This window comes from Carlito syrichta, unplaced genomic scaffold, assembly GCF_000164805.1.
Source record: "Carlito syrichta isolate Samal-C Ts95f unplaced genomic scaffold, Tarsius_syrichta-2.0.1 Scaffold303195, whole genome shotgun sequence".
NCBI lineage: Eukaryota > Metazoa > Chordata > Mammalia > Primates > Tarsiidae > Carlito > Carlito syrichta.
This window is the reverse complement of record NW_007247291.1, coordinates 427,930-435,703: the sequence shown is the minus strand read 5'-3', so window position 1 is coordinate 435,703 and position 7,774 is coordinate 427,930.

Here is a 7,774-nt window from a genome sequence, read left to right as displayed (position 1 = left end):
GGCGAGCACACACACACACACACACACACACACACACACACACACCCAAGAGCCTCTGTCTCCTGCTTGCCCATCCCTTTCCTTTCTCCCTTTTTGAGGCCCCTTGAGCTCTGAAGCCAAGGAGCTGGGGCAGACTTCCCTGCTTCCCCCCCTCACCCCTGTCCCCGTGTCTGAGGTGACAATTGGCTGAGGATGCAGCTGTCCCGGGCCCAGCAGCCTCTCCATTAACACTGCCATTACCCACTTGAGGTTTCCCCAGGACTTAACCATGGTTACACAAGCCTCCCAGGGTCATATGACCTCATTCTGGCCCCGCCAGCTTTTGCAGCTTGGATTCCCTCGGAGACAAAGTGAGCCTGGGCCTAGCCTTCCCATCCGAGAAACCAAAGGGCTGGCAAGCGGGCTGCATCTCGCGTGCCAATTCCAATCACTTGGCCGTGGCTTGCCCTGAGCGCCTTGTTGCAAAGGGCTCTGAGGGCGTGTGGGTTCTGTAGGACAGTAACACCGGATGGATTAGTGATGTCTGCCAAGGGCGAGGGATAGAAAGTGGTAGTACAGGTGCCACATGTTTCCCACATGGGACTAAATGGCTTTTGTAGCTCTGAGGCTTTAGGGTTCTAAGACCCCTGGGGCCATTGGGTGTTTCCCTTTTAGTCAGTTCCAGGGTGGGGGTGGGGCACATTCTTGGGTTCTGGGAGAGACGTGGCCAGGACCTGAGCTCTGGGGCACCACCTAGTGGCCTGACCTGGTGGTGCCACTGGGCTGGGTCCAGATCTTAGGTAAGATGGGAGTCCCTCTGCAGGCAAAGGGTCACAGGCACAGATGCACCGCAGGATCTGGGGCCGCCTCCTTGGTGATCTTCAGAGGAGGGAGCCTGGGGTGCATAGAGACAGCCCTACCCCTCCCAGGAGAGTGACTGCCTGGTGGGGGGGACAGGAAAGTGCTGGCAACTGGGACCTCTGGCCTCCCAGCTCACACCTCCTCCTGAGGCTCCCTGTCCTAACCCCCACCTTTCAGGGTCAGGCTCTGGACCTTCTGTTGGGCATCCGATGGAGGCGGCAGGTAGACCTTGCCAACGTGTAGTCAAGGATCGCGCCCACAGGAGAGGTCAAGTCCGATGGTGGGGGCGGGAAGCTGGGTCTGACCATTGCCCACTTCCTGTACTGGTAGGAGAGCGAGAACACCTGACTTGGACAGGGACTAGCCTGCCCTGGGCCTTGTGTACCAGGAAGGAGGCCTCCAGATCAGGCAGCAGAAGGCGCATGGCACCTTAGACATGTCGCTCTACTGCCTTGACCTCGGTTGCCTCATCTGTGGAGTGGGATAATCATGCACATGCCTATATGCCTGCTAGGTTTGTTGTGAGGAGTAAATGAACATGTAGAAGAGAAAGCGCTTTGGAAAGGAAAAAGCCTCCTTCCACCATTGCTGTGAGCAGAGGAGGAAGGGAGGGAAGGAAGCCCAAAGTAATCGCGGTCCTCCATCTTCCTTCCTTTCTTTCCTCGCCCTCTTTTTATTTTTTATTTTTAATTTTAAAGATGTGGGGTACCATTCAGGGTTAAGTATACAAATGTTCATTATGCAGGTATCCTTGCTGATAAGGTGTGCCCCCCTTTCCTCACCCTCTTAACAGAGATCTGTTGGTGGTGCCAGGCACTGTTTTAGGCAAGGGAGATGCCACAGGGAAGGCAGTAGAGGCCCTGTCTTCATGGAGCTCATGTTCGAGTGGAAAAGATGGCCAGTGACAATCTCTGCGGTGCTGTTTTATGAGGCAGTCAAAGCCACCTCAGGGGTTAGGGAACACTGGCAGATGGGGTGGGTGGTCCCTACTCAAGGTGACACTTGGCTTGTTGGTGGACTAGCAAGGATCCAGGGCAGCAGGACAGAGTGAGGGTCTGTCTGTATGCATGCACGTGTGTGTGTGTGTGTGTGTGTGTGTGTGTGTGTGTGTGTACGTGCACATGCACATTTGTCAGCAGTGTCAAAGAGGTGGCACGGGCAAGACCACATGGGGCCTGGTGGGCTGCAGTAAAGCTCTAGATTGTATTCTGGGGATGTGGGGGAGCCGTTGGGAGGCAGGACAGGAATAGCATGGCCGCCTTGGCAAAGGGTCTACAAGCAGGTGAGTAGGAGACAGGGAGCTTGGCAGGGGGTGGTGGGCATGGAGGTGGTAGGTGTGGAGGGGCCTGATTCTGAAACTATTTTGAAGGCAGGGAAGACAGAATTCACTGTGGATTGGATGTTGGTTGTAAGAGAGTGAGCACACTCAGAGATGACGCCAAAGGTTTTGACCCAAGCCACATGGCGTTGCCATGGACAGAGATGGAGAAGGCAGAGGAGGGGGCAGGTTGGGGTTGGAAGGAGCTACAGGTCGGATGGAGCCAGGCTGCTGGAGTTGCTGTTGGGCATCCGATGGAGGCGGCAGGTAGACCTTGCCAGCGTGTAGTCAAGGATCGCGCCCACAGGAGAGGTCAGAGTGTGAAGGAAACGTGGGAGCCAGTGTTCCGTATGCAGATGGCATCTGAAGCCACAGACTGGATGAGCTCACTCAGGGAGGAAGGGTGGCCGGGGATGGCGTCCAAGGCCTGTGCCCCGGGCCACGCCAGCCTGTCTCGTTGGGTGCTTCTAGGCTCCCGGCACCCACATAAGTTCTATCACAGCACTCCTTCTGAGGAGGTATTGTTACTAGTTCTACAGATGAGGAAGTGGAGCTTCGGAGAAGTAACATAACTTTCCCAAGTCACACAGCCTTAGAAGGGTCTGAAAGCGAGCCCAGGACTCTGGCTCCCAGGCTCTCACATCCCCCATGCGGACCCTCCCTTGCCCTCATCAACAGGCCCTCCTCAGGCAGGAGGCTGGCTGCGATGACCTTGGGCAAGGCCAGATGAACCACACTGGGGCAGCTTGCCCACCTCCCTGGCCAGACCAGGAGTGACTCAGGCCTTGGCTGCACGCTACACGAGGAGTGGAGGCTGGCGGTGTGCTGCCCCCGCCAGGCCTGGATTCCTTAATGGGGAGGTGGAGGGCCACTCTGAGCCTGGCTCCCTGGGACTGGGGGGAGGACAGGTGTGGGGGGTTTCTGCTTTCCAGTCCCCAGGTCACCCACAACCATGAGGTCTAACAGGCTTAGTGGGTTGGTTCCTTTTCCAGAAGCTGGTCAGGGGTTATCTCCCTCTGTTTCCCTGCCAGTGCTCAGCAGCTAGGGTTCAGAGAGGTGGTGTGGTTTCGGCAAGGTCACAGAGCCAGCTCTGGGACAGAGCCAGCAGACCTCCCCTGGCTGTCTGGGTCATGTTTCCTCCACTGGAGTGTCCTCTGGGCTATGCCCAGTCTCCTGGGCCTGGGACACACATGGCTGAATTCCTCAGGCTCCTTGGCACTCAACCCTGAAAGCCTTACTTGGCATTTTTGGCTCTTAGGAAATGGGTGCCTAATTCTGGCCACTCTACATACTGGCTGTGTGACTTTGGGCAAGTTACCTAACTTCTCTGAACCTGTTCTCACAGCTATAAAATGAAGACAATACCACCTATCTTGTGGAGCTATAATAAAGGTTAAATGAGAGAGCATCTGACATGAGCCCATAAGCCTGTCTTCTGCCTTCCTTAATGCCTTTGTGTGTTTTAAAGGGCTTTTCCTTTGAGCACTGTTAGTTGCAAAAGGCAGCTTGGCACGGTGACTATAATCCTGAGGACAGTTCCCCCTGCTCCTGGCCTCTCCAGCCACACCTCAGTCTGGTCTCAGACTCTGCCCTTTTTAGCGAGGGGGTAGGGGGACAGTCCTCTGAGAACTGGGGCTGTCACAGCCCCACCTGGTGCTAATTATCGGCAGCTTGGCTTTGGGGAGTCCCTGAGTCCTTGTAGAGTCCTGTAGAAAGGTGTTTGTGTCTCCCTGCGTTTTCCATTCTTGTTTTGGAGCCAGTGTCTTCATCCACACCCCTGCCTTTGATGGAAAAGTCTAGACTTTACCTTTCTCACCCTGTGTCCTTGGGTCTGTCTCTTCATCTGTAATGTGGAGCGGGGTGTGCAGCTGGGTTGGACATATCAGCCTTACATATGTCGGGGCCCCCACACAACAGGATATTTTTATTTTTTGAGTTGGAGTTCCACTCTGTCACCCAGACTGGAGTGCAGTGACATGCTCCCTGCCACCGCAGCCTCTACCTGCTGGGCTTCGGCGATCCTTCCGCCTCAGCCTTCCAAGTAATTGGAATTACAGGCGCGTACTACCACGCCTGGTTAATTTTTTATTTATTGTGGAGACGCGGTCTTGTCAAGTTGCCTGGGTGGGTCTTGAACTCACAGGCTCAGGCAATCTACTCACCTCGGCCTCCTAAAGTGCTGGGATTACAGGCTGAGCCACCGACCCTGGCCTACAGGATATTTTTCAAGGCTTTGCACCCAGGGTCGATGAAAGAGGCCGACTGAGGAGTAGTGTCTCTAGCTGCCCAGGCCAGCCAGGCTTCCCCTGGCTCTGAGGGTTAGTCTCTCCTTCCAGAGGGCTGAGAGAGTGCCAAGGATTGGTTCCCTTAGAATACCCCCCACCCTGTCCACCCCGGTGGGGAGGCAGCTTGGCCAGGTTACCTACTGCCCTGGCTTTTCCCCAGCCTTCTGGGTGGTGACAAGAATGACCCCAGGCAGCCACATTTTAGGCTCTGTGCTGAGGATTCTCTTGTTTCGTTCCCATGGAAGACCCATAAAGGCTGTGTGCAGGCTGGGTGCAGTGACACACGCCTGTAATCTCAGCACTTTGGAAGGCCGAGACGAGGATTTCTTAAGCCCAGGAGTTCAAGACCAACCTGGGCAACATGGCGAGACCTTGTCTCTCAATAAATCAAAAAATTAGCTACGCATGGCGGTGCATGCCTACATTCCCAGCTACTTGGAAGTCTGAGGTGGAAGAATTCCCTGCACCCTGGAAATCAAGGCTGCAGTGAGCCATGACCATGCCACTGTACTCCTGCTTGGGTGACAGAGTGAGACCTTGACTCAAAAAAAAGGGAAAGATACATACAGATGAGGACATTGAATGAGAGGCTTGTCCAAGGTCCCACGGTGGGGAGTGGCAGAGTGGAAACTGCAGGCCTGACTGTGCTGCTTCCTATAATGGTAGGAGAGTGAGCATGCCTCTGGGAACTTCTCAGCACTCAGAGCAGCTCTGAGCCTGAGGGACCTGTCCAGAGACCTGTTAATGGGGAAAACATAGGCTCCGCCATCTTTCTTCTTCCTCTCTGTGTGGTGGACCAGGTCGGGTTCCCCCGAGGAATTGCCTTTGGTGAAGTGAGAGCTGTGTCTCTTCATCTCTCTTACTAAATTCCCGGAGAGGCAGAGGGGGATGGTGGCTTTCCTCCAGAGGGCCTTAGCACATGTCTCTGACCCCTGTGTGTGATGACCCCTGTGTGTTAGGTCAGCAGACAGCAGCCCAGGGCATTGGCTTCTGGGGCCTCCTGGCCCTGAGATCTGTGTTAGAGACCTCAGGGCTGCTCCCCAGAGCCCAGGACAAAGGCAGCTGTCAGGGTGGAGCCTGCCTTGGAGGGTGTGTCCCTCCCCCCCAGCCTTCCGAGGGAGAGGGGATTGATGGGCTACATGGCTGTGGAGGTGGGGGTATCTAAAGCTGGCTGGGAGAGCCATGTCATACTTGGCTGCCTTCTTGTGTTCATTCTCGTAACAAAACTCTTGGGCTGATCATTTGAGGCCACCCTCTGGGTCTCCTTGGGAAATGGCTTTGGCCTCTCTGGGCCGTGGCCTACTCATCTGGGAAGAGGCGGGGTAGAGGGAGTTGGATAATTAATCATGCTTCACTCAGTCAACAGAATACTACTCAGGCACTAACAGTGGTGAAGGCTACCTATATAATTTGACATGGGAAGGTGGCCACAATATCATATTAAGAAGGAAAAACAGACTGGGCGCGGTGCTCAGCCTGTAATTCCAGCATTTTGGGAGGCCGAGGCAAGTGGACTGCCTGAGCCTGAGGATTTGAGACCAACCCGGGGCAACTTGGTGAGACCTCGTCTCTACAGTAAATAAAAAATTAGCCAGGTGTGGTAGTGTGTGCCTGTAGTTCTGGCTACTTGGAAAACTGAGGCGGAAGGATTACTGGAGGCTAGTGGGTCGATGTTGGAGTGGCTCATGGTTTCTTGAGACACTCCGGCCTGGGCGACAGAATGAGACTTCGACTCAAAAATAAATAAATAAGTAAAAGAAGAAAAACTTGCATGAACTGATGGTTGATCACATTTAAGTAAAATAAAGTCATGCATATGCTATGTTATGCAAAGACAAAGTATCTAAACGCAGACACAGAGTGTGAACAGGTTTTCTTAGGGGTTGATCTGCTTGCAGGATCATTTCTATATCAGCTGTTAAGCCTGTGACCCCACACCCTGGACAAGGGAAAACAAAAACAAGTTTGCACCTGGTTCATCGAACTTAAGAATATCCTTTGATGGAAGAATTCCTTAAAATAAAGCTGCCACTTTCCTACAATTAACAAAATTACTGTAAATCTTGGAGTAAGCACGAGAAAATCAGAACTTGACGTTTTTAAACACATCCGCTCTTAGTTGCAACCTTGACAGTGATTTGCATGCTGGGTTCTGCAAGAAATGCAACCTTGACAGTGATTTGCATGCTGGGTTCTGAGTGGGCCTGGTGGCTTTCTGTGGCAGTTTTAGGTCCCTAATTGTGCTTGATTTTCAGTCCTGTCCATACTTGTTCTCATACTATACTGGCAACGGGGGCTGAGGGACACATATGGCTGGGGCAGGGAACTGGGTTTGGTGGGGACAAGAACAGGATTTTTGATGTGTGTGATTTCTCTAGGAAACTTTGAGAAGAAACTTCTAGGTTTTTGTTTTTGGGTGTGTGTGTGTGTGTGTGTGTGTGTGTCTCTGATATGAAGAAAACATGTCAGCCTGACATTGGGGTGAGGAAAATAAAGTCCAGGGATTGACCAGGGCCTTGAGTCCCTCTGTTTCTCTCTGTCAGCCTAGTGCCTCTCAGGGGCGGGAACTAAGTGTTAGCTCTGGGACCTCTCCATCAGCCTGAGGCTCTCTGAGGGTGGAAACCATGTTTCCTGTCTTGAATTGGTGCCACTGGGGTGTCCCGTATCTCAGCACTGCCATTCCGCGGATTTGGTGGAGCTCTGAACAAGGCAGATGCCCCGGAGGTGGGACCATGATGTTGGGACAGTGTTGTGGGAAGATGAGGGAAGCAGGGACCCATGGGACTCTCTGTGTAGAGCCCCTCCTGCCTCAGTCAGAACTTCGAGGGTCCTGGGCGGTGGGTGTACTGGTAGAGGCCAGTGGCTCAGGGGCCACATGCTCCAGATTCCAACCCTGACTCCTCACTTCCTCAGCATCTATGCCTCAGTTTCCCCATCTGCAAAATGGGGATAGTAGCACCTGCCTCCTAGTATTGTCATGCATTGGCCCACATGGAGCACTTAACATGGTGCCTGGCAGGAGGAAGCCCCTGCTAACTGGTAGCTGTCGCGTGTTAGTAAAAACCTGTGGCTGCTTAATTCTTGCAGCTGGAGAGAAAGCAGAGGGGAGCCGGTCTCCCTGGGCGTGGGAGGGGTCGCCCTCCGGGCGCTCAGTTCCTACGGCCCTTGGCGCCACCCTGCGCTCGTGTTTGTTTGCCTCGGCTCCTGACTCTGTGTCCTTCGGTTTCAGGTGGGACCGTCCGCGGAGCTGCTGCCAGGATGCCCCGAGGGTGCGGATGACCAGCCGTCCGGCCCCAGCCCGGCTCAGGCCCGCATGCCGCCGCCCCGCGAG